Source organism: Heteronotia binoei, chromosome 21 (genome assembly GCF_032191835.1).
Source record: "Heteronotia binoei isolate CCM8104 ecotype False Entrance Well chromosome 21, APGP_CSIRO_Hbin_v1, whole genome shotgun sequence".
Taxonomy (NCBI): domain Eukaryota; kingdom Metazoa; phylum Chordata; class Lepidosauria; order Squamata; family Gekkonidae; genus Heteronotia; species Heteronotia binoei.
The window spans coordinates 45,077,211-45,091,790 of record NC_083243.1 but is presented as its reverse complement, the minus strand read 5'-3'; positions in this window follow the sequence as shown (position 1 = coordinate 45,091,790).

The window sequence follows — 14,580 nt, the reverse complement described above, 5'->3', positions numbered from 1 at the left end:
ATCAGAAGTAAAAAAAAAATCATCAAACTCTATCCCCAACTGGTTAAGTTTGGACATAAGCACTGCTGTCCAGGATGAAATATAAGGGGCTCTTTTCATACAATCAAGAAGGCTGTTAGGATCTGTTCTAAAGTGAATTTTGAGCAAGAATTTAAACACTGCAATCCAGGCTTTTGTCTCCACCAAAGACAGACCCACTTCAGAGCAGATTGCGAAGTAGGACACACATTTTGGCATACCAAGAATTTGTCTAAAGAATGAGGCTTGAATGCCCTCCACTTTTCTGGTAAATGCTGAGATCCATATAGGGATACCATAGAGAATTTGGGCTAGCGTTTTGGCTTTGAACACCTTAATTGCTGCTGGAACTAATTGGTTGCCCCTTGCAAAGAAAAACTGTTTAAGTTGAGCAGCCGAACATTTAGCCAAGTTGACGGTGTTGTTACAATGTGAAACCCAGCTTAATTTGTTATTAAAAGTGATCCCCAAGTATTTTTAAAAAAATTGTTTGCTCAATTGTTGAGCTGCCAATAAACCATCTCTGTGGGCACCAGCAATTTGAAAAGACAACTACTTTAGATTTGGCATAATTGATAGAGAGTGAATTACGATTACAGTAGTCATAGAAGGCATTCAAATACCTTTGCAGGCCCATACTTGTGCAAGAGAGGATGGTAGTATCATCGGCATAAAGTAATAAGGGGACCGCTTGGCCTGCTAGTTTAGGTGGATGACCATTAATAGGGTTCAAAAATTGTACCAGGTTAGTTAAAAATAAATTAAAAAGATGTGGAGCTAGCATGCAACCTTGTTTAACTCCCTTTAACACTGAGATTTTGCTAGTCAAGTCACCACTAGAAGAAAATTTCACTAGGCAAAAAGTATTAGAATGAAGTTTCCTCAAGAGAAACAGCAGACGAGGGTCCATTCCCAGGTAACCTACCTTAATTCATAACTGGGCTCTATCTATTGAATCAAATGTGCCCTTCAAGTCAATGAAGGCAGCATATAATTTTTTTGTCCTGGTATGCATATATTTTTCAGCAAGGATGACCAGAGTGCAGCAATGGTCCATAGCAGATTTGCCTTTGGAGAAGCCAATTTGTTCAGGACCTATGATGTTGCCTAGGTGCATCAAGTCAGTTAATCGGAGTTCTAAATGTTTGGCATACAATTTGCCCACTATAGATAATAAACTAATGGGGCAGAAATTTTCTGGTAACTCCAACCCCCCCCCCCTTTTTGTAAATTGGGATAATTATAGAATCAAGCCAAGAGTCTGGAATGGAGCCATGTAGATCAATGAAAGAGAATAATTTTGTAAGGGGCAAGAGCCACCAATCGGCAAACTTTGTGAATACCTCAGTGAATACCTCAGCGGGAAGGCCATCAGGACCTGGTGTTTTACCCCCTTTTAAATCCTTCAATAAATCACTGATTTCCTCTAGAGTTACTGGAGGCCAGACCAGCATATCAGTTACTGTGGGGTTTGCTAAAATAGGAGGGGATACACATGGAGCAGCAAAAATGTTAGAGAAGTAATCAACCCATGTTTGCGCAGAAGTATTTAGGTCAGTAACAGAATTGTTTTTTTTAGATTACCCGAAATGATTCTCCAGAAAGCCTTATTATCATTAGATTTTATCGAGTGGCAATGTTGGTCCCATTTATTCTGAAAGAAAACTTTCATTTTGGATGTAATAAGCTTCAGGTAGGCTTTCTTACAAGCAATATAAGCCTTAATTTTTGTTGGGTCTTTGGAGTGACAGGAGTGACAGGAAGCACTGACAAGAACACAACCTGTGCGCCCAGCTCCTTCACCTTCTGATCCAGAGCCACATAGTCTTTTCTAATACGTTCAGGGCTATGATGGGCAGTATTGTTCATTCCCACATGGATCAGCAAGAAAGGATAGTAATCCGTGGGCTTGATAAGTATTAAAGGTAATAAATTAAAGTTAATAAATAAATAAATAAATAAATAAGTCTTCCAATCCTTTCTGTCACATGCTGGATGTGTGCACCTGGCTGACAGCAGACCTCTTGAAATGACAAGTCCAGTCGGCACACTTTGGGCTCCACCCCTCTGAGCAAGGAGTCTCCAATCATCACTACCTTCCTCTTCCTATATTGGGGAGCAACAGCTCCAGGCTTCTTATCCACAGGATCCTGAGAAACTTTCTTCAAGCTTCATGGAGGCTGGGGTCATAGCCCTTGTTCCATTGGTTCAGAATCAGTTACTGTGGGGAGATCCTGGAACCTATTGCTGAGCAGCAGAGGCTCAGAACATCTCCTGATTTTCTTTTTCCTTTGGGTTACATTTTTCCAGAAACTCTCCTCCTCTGTTGGGTTCTCTTCTAATTGCAGAGATACCATTTTCTCTACCTCCTCTTGTCCTTTCAAGAGTGCCTCATGCGTTCTGTCAAGAAAATCCTCACCTTCCTTTATACATTGCAGTGTGGACAATCGTGCCTCCAGTCCCCATATCTTCTCCTCCAGCAGGGCCACTAACTTACACTTGCTGCAAGTGTAATTGCTGCTACTCTCAGGAAGAAATGCAAATATCCCAGAGTGTTTACACGTCACTGCCTCTGCTCCCTCACCAGCCATGCTGCTGCAATCCATTTCACTTGAAATTTCTTGTGAGTAACTACCCATCTTCCTACAGAACCCCCAGGCAATAACCCCAGGCCAAGAACCCTTCGGCTTGCACCAAAGGCTTGTGCCTCTGGCAGGGATGAGCCTTGCAAATTAAAGGCTCATGGCCCCACCCACCTCTGAGTTAACAGCCAGAGCAACAGCAGAGGGTGGGGCCAGCAACTACCCCCGGGCAAACAAGCTCTCCTCACTCAGCAACAGCTACACAAAAGACACAAAAAAGCAATCAGAAACCCCTCTCCAGCGGGCACCAAGCACTCACACAGTTATCTTGCACAGCAACCCTAGGTAATGCTCCCCAGCAGTTTTAGAAAAGCAAATCAACCTCCACCTTACCAGCAGCTCTGTTCTATCTCTAGAAAGCACCTTCCTCTATGGCAGCTGAGACACTTCTCAAGTAGGAGATACTCTGTGCTTCTCTTATCAGTCTTCTGGCTAGCAGCCTGTGTAGTGCAGGGCCTACTAAGAATATGCAGAAACAGCCCAAGACAACCTTGCCTAGAGCTCTAGAAATACTTTAGTTAAGCATTGTTATTTCTTATTCCAATAGCCACGTTACTTGTAGAGATGGGCACAATCTGGCTCATGATGGGCACAAATTGGCTTAAAATTCATATGGTGAATTTTGTCTGGATCATGGTTTGTGAACAGAGGTTTGTGGCAGGTCAACTGGGGTGAACTTTCCATGAACTTTCAAGCAGTTTGTGGAGATCTGTGGTGATTTGTGTATGGATATATTTACAGTAGAAAGTCTGTCTCTGTTTAATCAAAATGTTTACCAAACTTAAAAGCAACAGGGAGCTGAAATTCTCTAGCCTTGGAAACACCAATAGGGGCCCATTAGCTGCCAATAACAGACTTCCCATTTCTGATTCTATGTAGGCTTCCCAATCCCCAGGTCCCAGAGGGGGATCCCCCGGTTTACAGGCTTCCTCCCTCCCCCAGCCAGCTGGCCAGCGGGGGAAGCCCTGCCCCCAGAGCCATCATGCACCTCCATGAACGATTCCCATAGGGAATGATGGGGAATTGATCTGTGGGTATCGGGGGCTCTGGGGGAACTGTTTTTTGAAATAGAGGCACCAAATTTTCAGTATAGCATCTAGTGCCTCTCCCCAAAATATCTCCCAAGTTTCAAAAAGATTGGACCAGGGGGTCCAATTCTATGAGCCCCAAAAGAAGGTGCCCCTATCCTTCATTATTTCCTATGGAAGGAAGGCATTTAAAATTTGTGCAGTCCCTTTAAATGTGATGGCCAGAACTCCCTTGGAGGTCAATTATGCTTGTCACAGCCTTGATCTTGGCTCCACCCCTAATGTATCCTGGCTCCACCCCCAAAGTCTCCTGGCTCCACCCCCAAAGTCCCCAGATATTTCTTAAATTGGACTTGGCAACCCTAATTCTATGGGATCAGAAAGCTATAAATAACCTCAGCTCAGCTCTGCACCCTCTGTTCTCTTGGGTGCTGGCAGTTAGACAGAGAGGCAGGGAACTCATTAAAAGCAGAGCACATTCATGTGTTCTTGATTGTGAACACTTCTCCCCTGGTGGGATCCCCACCCCCGAAGAGCTCCATAGGCACGCGCTGTCCCCAGTGCAATGACGTCACTCGGAAGTCTATGGTACCATAGAGTTTAACTGTGATTCCTCGAACATCACACCAGAAACGCTTTAGGATTCATGGTAAAATTCTATGGTACCATAGTTTTAGCACGAGTCCTAGAACATCCCTGGTGTGAGGTCCCCAGTGTGATGACATCACTTCTGGTTGATGTCATTGTGTCAGGGATGGTGCATGCTGACAGGGCTCTTCAAGGACGGGGTTCCCCCCCAACTGCCTGCTCGTATCAGTGGGTTGGGGCCCTCCTGAGTGGGGGATTCTTCACTCCTGGCGGGAGCTTGGCAGCCCTAGAGAGGTCTGCCATGAAGTGCACAGTTCTGCCTTGTGTTCTGGGAAAATGCAATGACCATCACCACTGTAGAGTGATGCATAGTGGACAAGACTCATCTGGTTATGCTCCTCTGCAAGGAGACAAAGTACTAGGGAGCTAGATGTTGCAGAAACTGGCAACAGTCTATGTCCTTTGTGAGGGAGGAGAGTTGGCCCTCCACAGTAATCATCTGGACTATGAGGTGAGTGATTGTTTCCTGGACCATCCATGTAGCTATTTCGGATGGCACTGTTGTCCTCAGGGTACTGACCTACTGGAGGTCGGCCTGCCTCAATGTCCTATCCACTGCACCCTGAATGCAGGGAGCCTTTCTTGTAGGGTCATCCTGCTCCTCCTCCTCTTCTCTCTGCTAAGAGTGAGTAGGCCTCTTCTTCCTTCTGTTGACATGGGTGTGGCACCTTTGCACTCTTCACACAGGGTAGAGTGTGGAAATGTTTTCAAACTGTGGACTGGAAAAGTGGCCCCAGGATTGGAGAAGGTGGGAGGCACGTGTCACTGGTGAACTGGGAGGTCAGCAGTGTGGGGGGGATGCTAGGCATGCAATGGCAGAGGGTTTGGCAGAAGTGATAGTCAGGAGCCCCCTGAGTCTCACAGAGTCCCCTGAGTCCACCTTCACTGATCCTCAGGTCATGGAAGGTTGTCACCTGGCCCATGAGTCTCTTCTCCTGCCATCCCACCAGTCCAGAGTGAGCGTGCACCTGGGAGACATTCTCAATCCCCACTACTCCAGCCAGAAAAGGTGGATGAGTTTGCTGTCCTCAAGGTCAACCTCCTCCTGCTGGGCTAGCCCTCTTTGGACCTCATAGAGTAAGATCCAGGTCTCCTGTTGTCTCCTTGCATTGATGTCCCATCCACTGCACTGCATTGATGTCCATTTTTTTGAGGGACGTCCTGCTTCCCCTCCTCTTCTCCCTGCTGAGAGTGAGTAGGCCTCTTCTTCCTCCTGTAGGCCACCATTCTTTTCTCCAGCAGAAATATTTTCAAACTGTGAGCTGGAAATGGGGGCCCAGAATTGGAAAAGGTGGGAGGTAAAAGGAAAAAAATATATAGCATAATACTAATTCATATCTCTTGAAAGAAAATAGTCTGTCTTTTCTTTCTTTCTTTCTTTCTTTCTTTCTTTCTTTCTTTCTTTCTTTCTTTCTTTCTTTCTTTCTTTCTTTCTTTCTTTCTTTCTTTCTTTCTTCGAAAGCCCACAAAGTCAAAAAAGGGAAATAGTTCTCCTAGGAATCAGTAGTACTAAATATCTCTCGTGGTGACTTTGGATATAATAATTTGGAAGGGACTCAAGGCAGACCACATAACAAGAGGCTGGGGGGAAAGCACCGTCTGCAGCAGAGATGGCAAAACAAAATATTTTAGAGATGACATTTTTCTTAGTGGTGCTGTAATGTCTGTCAAATAGCACAGTCTTAGAACATATACCATATAATTGAATGCAATTATGTATATGCTGTCCCACTGAGGAAGTGGTTGCTAATGGTCTGTTGACTCTTGGTACATCCACTGCTGGACAGAAAGTATTTAAATGGTTTTATAACAGGTGTTCGATACGTCTTAAAGTCCTTCTGTAGTTTGACAGTTCAGAATAGGTTTTGGAAAAAGTGATACAATTGGTACCCTATACCTAAGAGATTGGTGTTCTGATCAAAGTTCTCTCTAAATTGTGGTCTTGTGAGCAAAACTTCTACTTCATTAGCTACTGGCATTAAAGTTGTGAGTGAATTATTTGGCTACTGCATAAATTTGCTTGCTCTGGAGCCATCCTTCCTGAGTTAAGACAAAAATGTTTAAGCCAAAGGCTAAAAAACCTAGCTCACATTAACTCAGCTTAGAGGGAACACTGGTACTGATCCATGCAATTGTTTTGCAGACTGGAAGATAGGAGGGAAAATCCATTCAAGAGTCTCTTCTGCCTTCTGGAGCTTTTGCAGACAAGTGAATTGAAGATACCTTCACATAGAATAAAATGACCAATTAAGGTCTCTGTATCAATAGCTAGTGTCAACTTTGATATAGCAATGTTAAGAGCAATTCTCTAAATTTATCTTTACTCAGTTTCCCTCTGAAATTCAACGCTTATTTTTTTTCCTATTAGGAATTTGGAGTCTGCTTCAAATAAATTCCTTTTTTATTAAAGAGAAATTCGAAGAGAAGAGGGGTGAAAAGAGAGGTTCCTTAAGGGTTTCATCATTGCACTCTACAGATGCTCAGAGGCATATGGTGTTTATCCAAGCCTTCCTGTCTTCCTGCTAAAGCACCACCATGTGTTGTGTAACATAAAACAAGTACAAGAGCTGAAGTCACAAAAAGGTGCAAAAATAAATGCCTACATCTAAACAAGAGAATTTTAGAAAATGAAAGTCTTACCCATAACAACACTATTTGGATGCCTTTCAGTCTGCCCCCCTCTAGTCTAAATAAAAGAAAGGAGTTCATGAATGAATTCAAATGTAAGAGAGGGGGCTGAGAGTTAGTTAATAGAATATAATCAGAGTTGTCTCCTATTAACATAACATACCAGAGACTGTACAGCACTGCAAAATAATGAGCAATATTTATTCATATGTCAGTCATATTGATCTTACAATAAAACAGTCAAATTTAATGTACACTATAGCTGTAATTAAGTCCATTTAAGAAATAGTGGTGCTGATATCTAGCCAACAACAGTATAATTTGAATGTCTGGCATGTTAGAGTACAGAAGAAAATCCTGTCCTTTCCTCTTCTTCTTATGATCTAGCAACAGGAGACATGGTATGACTGTGTGAGCACAGTTTGGGAGGGGGGGAGATTCTTTTCAGATATTTAGAAATCTGAAGGACTGTTAAATACTAGAAGACAGTAAGTAATTAGGTTCATCGAGTGCCTGAAGAAAGTAACCTATTGTCTCCTGTTGGTGATGAAGATTAAGAAGACAAAATGGAATGACAATTAAGTGACAAAATTAAATTCTGGCAACCCATTTTTGCATCCCTTTTGCAGATCAGTAGATGGCAAATGCTTTGGAGAAGTGTCTGGACTTTTTGTGGGGTACCTGCAAACCTAATGTAATGTTTCATGATGGTGATGGACAGTGAGTGTGTTCACACACACACTAAATAACGTGCTTTGCAACTGGATTTTTACTGTGTAAGAATAGCAAAATCCACTTGCAAACAGTTGCTGTGTGAAAGCACCCAGTGATAAAGCTGTGGCAATCTGGTAATTCCCCACCCCACACACACATCTTTCTCCTCTGCAGGCAAAGGAAGTGTAGAAGAACAAGCTTTCTATTTCTGCAAGACTGTGGAGGTGAGATCTTGCTTGATGCCTGCTCTTCTGATGAGCTATTTTCTTTTTAACTCCAGGAAAATCCCATAACTCCAGAATCAACTCATTGGGGAGAGGTCACAGGTAGATGCTGAGGAAAAAGGAACCAGGAACAGCCACAAACCTCTCCCACTTGTGGTTTATAGAGCCTTCCACTATTGTCTCATAGTTATGAAATTCTGTTACTGTGATAAATAGTAATGCAGGATTATTGTGTAATGACAAACCACCTGAGAAGTAAGAATTTCTTATGGAATTTCCTTCCAACTCACTTTTTTTTTCTTTGTCCAATGGGATTAAGTAGGAAATTTTTAATAAGACTCAAGATCAACAATTAAAAAAAACCCAACAATATATGCATAGATTTGTGAACTCCATATATGTCGCCTTTGTGAACTGTGTTGCCTTCTAAGATAGAACAGTACAGTTCTTTGCTATTTATGGTGGTGGAAGATGCCATTAAGTCACATTTGACTTATGGTGACCTCATAGGGTTTCAAAGCAAGACACATTCAAAGGTGTGCTGCTGCCTGCTTCTGCATAGAGACCCTGGATTTCCTTGGCGGTCTCCCATCCAAACCAAACTACCTTGCTTAGCTTCCAAGATCTGGCAATATTGGGCTAGCCTGGGCCATCCAGAGAGCTAATAAAAGTTCACATTTCATGTTGATACTTTTATGATGGTAGGATCAATTAGCTGGGTTAAATGAGTAGACTTCCAAGTCATGAGTTCTAGAAATGCTTATATATATATATTTTTTACTTTCAGTGATCTCCATGACCACATGACATAAAAATCATACCATAAACTATTGCTATATTCTGATCCACAACTACAAGCCAATTAAGGGTATGCCCAGCCGTGATATCAATACATTCCTAATACTTTCTATTTCACCACAATGCTTAATGAACCAAGAACTGTGCAGATATCAGACATTCACACATGTAGTTGTTGCCCTGACCTAGATAGTCTCAGAAGTCTCAGAAGCTTAGCAGGGTTGGCCTGGCTAGTATTTGGACTGGAAACTTCTATGGAATACCGGGGTCATGACATGGAGGCAGGCATAGCAAGCCATGTCTGAACTTCTCTTGCCTTGAAAAATCTATGGGGTTGCCATAAGTCAGCTGCGACCTGATGGTGCTTTCCATCAACCATTGTTGTTAACTGATGTGTGTTTTCTGACCAATTTTATAAGGAACACAAAATTGCTAGAGGCTATCTGTTCCAGATTATCAGCTCTGCATTATTCTCTTGGGACTAAAGTGATCATCCTAAAGTGAGCTTCATCTTTGAATTTCAATGAGAAAACAACTCTGCCAAGTTAATACGCCATTTGACTATTCAAAGTGAGTTTATAAGAGGGGAAAAAATTGCATCTTGTGATCCCATAATTGACTGTCAGAAAGAATTTATTGAATTTAAAAGAAAAATCACTATTTGTGTCTATGCTCCAGGTTTGCAAAGACTGCATAAAATGTGAAAGCTGCAACTTTTATTAAATAAGGGTGATGATTATAGGCAGCAATGGGATATAGATAATGGCAAATGAAGAAGGAAGATCTGAGGGAAGGAGAAGACACTAAAGCATAAAACTATGTAATCATTATATTTGAAGGACCATATCAAAAAAGAGCCCTGAAGCAGGGCACCAAGAAACAGAGGTAGTTTTCCCTGTCACTCAATACATCTGACGTTTCTACTCCCTTTAAAAAGCTGAAGTTTGAGCTCTTGTCTGCGTAATGTATCAAGTCTAGTACTAGATTAAGACTGAGTTGTTTCCCTTCCACTTATGAAAGACAACCCTAGTCAATGTTCAAGAGTACTCTTCTGGAAAAACCAAATAAGATTATCCCCCCTCTCTAGGTTTATTCAGTTTATTTATTTTGATATTTATATCCCACTTTCCTCTCCAGTAGCAACCCACAGCAGCCTGAAATTTTGTCTTCTTCTCATCCATGTCATCTTTACAACAGCCCTGTTAGGTAGATCAGGCTGAGAGCAAGTGACTGGCCTAATGTCACCCACTGTGTTTCCATAGCAGTGTAAAGATTCATAGGTCTCCTATGCCCTAATCCAGCATTCTAACCAGTATGCAACACTGGCTCCCAATACATTTTGCACAATCAGCCACTTGCAAGGCTGCTGAGAACTCATTTCCTAAATGCACAGGGCTTGAATTCATATTGGTTCCAGGGTAGAGGGGAAGAAGAACTCCTTCCCTAGCCAAAATGGCCCTGAGAGGGTACTATTTGTCTCATTAGAGGCTGCACATGTACTGATTTTCTACACGTGCAGCCCTTTGGGGAGGCAAATAGACCCCCTAAGGCCAGTTCTGTAAATAGACCTTCAGCATCTGAAAAAAACCCAAATCCCCACATTTTTATTCATGGTGTACAAAGATGTGGGTGAGTGGGTGGTGAGTTAAGCCTTCCCCTTTGTCATGATCCTGACCTGAGATAGCCCCAGAAAGCTGCTATTTTTTCTTGTTGCAGAAACACCCCAGTGTTGGTAAAGATACCTGGATGTTTGCCTAACAGGGTGTTTTTCTGCATTCTCATTTTCCTCACTTACAAATTCCAGTTTCTCAGAGGGTTCCCCCCAATTCTGCAAGTGTTTTGCTCTCTCCAGTAGTTGATTCTATATTATACCAGTTTATTTTCAGTATATCTCCCTGCAAGCTGCATGTTTTACCACTGGAAATAAACAGGTATAATATTGAATCAACCAAGAGAGGGAGCAAAATGCATGTGGAACAGATTCCCCCCCTCCCCCCACAAACAGGAATTTACAAGTGAGAAGTGAGCCAGCTGGGCTGGGAGACAGAACCTAAGAGAGAGCTGCTGGAAGGTGAGAGTGGGCTGAGGATTTTGTTTGTTTTGTTTTTGTGGTTGTGGTTGTTTGTTAGAAGATTTTAGAGTTTGAGGGCGAGTGGGTGCTTGTAACTTTCTGGAGAGTGGTGTTTTGTCTGGATCAATTTGGGTCTTTGTCTGGTCTGGTCTTTGGGCCTTTGTCTAGTCTGTTCCTCAGTGAGCAAGTTCTGTGGCTGTTGCTGCTGAGAAGGAGAAGCTCTGGGACTCTGAACTGTAAGGCATCTCCTAGGCAGATGCAAGAGCCAAATGGCAAGAGTCAAAGGGCTCTTGGCCTGGGGATCAGGCTTGGAGACCCTGCATCAAGCTAGATACCTTTAAACCACCAACCAATTACAAAGGTAGAAAGCCAGCAGGGGAGCAGGGCTATCCATTGTTTTGCTGATAGCAACACATGTATGATTATCTACTCCAGGGGTGTATATAATCCGGCCTGCAGAGGGCTCCAATCAGGCCCTCCAGCAACTCGCTGTGGCCTGCTTCATTCTCCCTTGCCTGCTGTGTTTGGTCGCCATTTTGTGTTTCTCCCCAGCAATCAGCCTGCCAGCAAAGCAGCCTTTCTTGGCTCCTTCCCTCTCCCCCTCCCTTTTCCCAAAGGGAGGAGAAACCTCAGCCAATGAAAGAACCTAGCTCTATAGCTCTGCTGGGTGATTAAGTTTGCCAGACTCAATTAATCATCCTGCAGAGCTACTGAGCCCACCCTCTCTTCCTTCCTGGCTGAGGCTCCTCCCTCTCCTTGTGTCTTGAGGGGAGCAAGGAAAGAGACAGAGCTTCCTTTGCCCGGTTCTCACCATTGGCAGAAATACAAAGAGCACTTTTAAGACTAGTGAGGTTTTTTTGAAGGTATGAGCTTTTTGCCTTGTTACAAAAAGAAGGGGGGGGGGAGATTTGTTGGGCTTGTTATGGGTGCAACTGGGTTCCCCTCATCTTTTTCATTGTATTCATGCCCTCCAATCTTTCTCAATAGGAAAGTATGTGAACTATTTAGAAGAGAAATAACAACAAGCTAGCATTAGGCTGAGTGTATGTGTGTCTAGCCCAGGTTTACCCAGGGAATTTCCATTGATTTTTCTTTCACATTTTCCTTTGATTGGGGATCTTGAATTTAGACTTCCCAGATAGTAGGCTGATACTAATCATTGTACATGGCTGTCTCTGTTCTTGTATTGCCACATAGGAGTTGTAGTTATTTTTCTGGAGAAGACTATAGTTTTGCAGACAAGCACATAGCCCTCAGTCTGTGCCATGATGCCTCCACATAATCTTGACCAGCACATGAAGCAATTTATGTACAAAAGCTCACAATGCCCAGATGCTTCATGTTTTCCTCTAGGTCTGAGGCTCAAAGCATTGGCTATGAGATCTTTGTAATGAATGTCAATAAATTAGTAGTAGCTTTTCAACTTATAAATGTGCTCACTTGAACAACACTTGAACAACATATTCAAGATTGGTACAGCACAAACATTGTCTGCAGTTTTTGATGCAATAATTCATAGCAAGAGACTGTAAAACAAAATATTGCAGGAGTGCTAATGTTTTAAGTAAAAAAAAAAGTTTGTCTGTGCCTCCTTTATACAGTTTATATGTTGTCTACCTGGCATTACATCTTATGACAAACATGGCCCGGCCCAACAAGGTCTTATTTATGTCAAATCCGGTCCTCATAACAAATGAGTTTGACACCCCTGATCTACCCACTGGGCAGAAATCAGGTGTGTTCTTGCTGCATGGAATTTATGGCTTTCAGGGACCAGGTTGATTCCCTTGAGGCTAGGGTTGCTGACCTGGAGAAGCTGAGGCAGAGAGAGAGATAATGTTCACTGGAACAGTTGGTCATAGAGGGATAGTGATCTTGGACTTGGTTCTCACCTGATGAGAGATGTAGAGGTTGTTACATCAGTTGAAAACAGTGACCACAATGCTACTAAGTTCAGCATTCACACCAATGGAAAGTTATCCCTAAAGTCCAAAACTGTAACATTTGATTTCAAAAGAGGGAGCCTTACAAAACTGAAGGGAATATTAAAAAGAAAGCTGAAGGGGAAACAGAAGAGAGTCTCTGACTCAAGCGTGGAGAGAAGACAACTGAGAGGTTATATGATAACTATCTTCAAGTACTTGAAAGGCTGTCATATAGAGGAAGTTGTGGAGTTGCTTTCTGTTGCTCCAGGAGGTTGGACCAGAAACAACGGGTTGAAATTAAATCAAAAGAGTCTTCAGTTGAACATAAGGAAGAACTTTTTGACATTTAAAGCAGTTCCTTGAGAGGTGGTGAGCTCTCCTTCTTTGGAGGTTTTTAAACAGTGACTAGACGGCCATCTGACAGCATTGCTGATTCTGTGAATTCTGCAGATCATGAGAGGGAGGGCAGAAAGGGCTACATCAGTGCTTAGTTCTCATAACCCTTTCTTATATGTCAAGGGAAATGCTGATTGCCACTTGCGATTCAGGAAACAATTTTTCTTCAGGCCAGTTTTGCCAGGGATCCTGGAGGGGGGTTTTGCCATCTTCTGGGCATGGAACAGGGGTCACTGAGAGTGTGGGGAAGAGATATCTGTGAATTTGATGCATTGTGCAAGTTAGAATAGATGACCCTGGAGGTATCCTCCAACTCTATGATTCTGAGAGCAAAATCCCTAGAGGATGCTTGAAATCTATTTAAAACTACACTAATTGATGCCAAAATAAAATGCATCCCACAGGTTAGGAAAGGCACTGCCAAGTCTAAAAGAAGGACTGCATGGTTAGCTCACAACTTTAATGCCAGTAACTCACAAAGTAGAATTTTTGCTCACAAGACTCCACAGCTTAGAGGGAACATTACTGCTCAGCAATTTCATTGAATGTGCATACTTATATGTATGTATGCAGATGACACTACTCTAATGGCAGAAAGTGAGGAGGACCTAAAGAACCTCTTGTAGGGGGTGAAAGAGGAGAGCACAAAAGTAGGCTTGAAACTCAACATCAAAAAAACTAAGATCATGGCATCTGGCCCCATCACACCTTGGCAAATAGAAGGGGAAGACATGGAAGTAGTGACAGACTTCACATTTCTGGGATCCAAGATCACTGCAGATGGTGACTGTAGCCATGAAACGAGGCCAAACTAAAAATAACTAGAGAACAGGCCTTCTCTATAAAAGCACCCCAATGGTGGAACCAGCTGCCGGAAGAGGTGCGGGCCCTACGGGACATTAGCCAATTCCATAGGGCGTGCAAAACCGCCCTCTTCCGGCTAGCCTTCCAAGATGGAGCCTGAAATAAACATCACGCCATCATTAACATTAATATAACTGAGATAGCAATGAGATGAGACTATTTTAGACTGATTTTAGAGTGTTTTAGATTATGTAAAAATTTAATGGTAAATTGTAAATTGTATTGAATTGTATAACTGTTTTATTGTTCAACATGGCTTTTGCCATACCTTGTAAGCCGCCCTGAGCCTGCCTCGGCAGGGAGGGCGGGGTATAAATATTATTATTATTATTATTATTATTATTATTATTATTATTATTATTATTATTATTATTATTATTATTATTATTATTATTATTATTATTATTATTATTAAATTAAAAGACGTTTGCTCCTTGGGAGGACAGCTATGGCGAACCTGGACAGTATAATAAAAAGTAGAGACATCACCCTGCCAACAAATGTCTGTATAGTCAAAGCAATGGTATTCCCAGTAGTAATGTATGACTGTGAGAGCTGGACCATAAGGAAGGCCAAGTGCAGAAGAATAGATGCTTTTGAGCTGTGGTGCTGGAGAAAAATCTT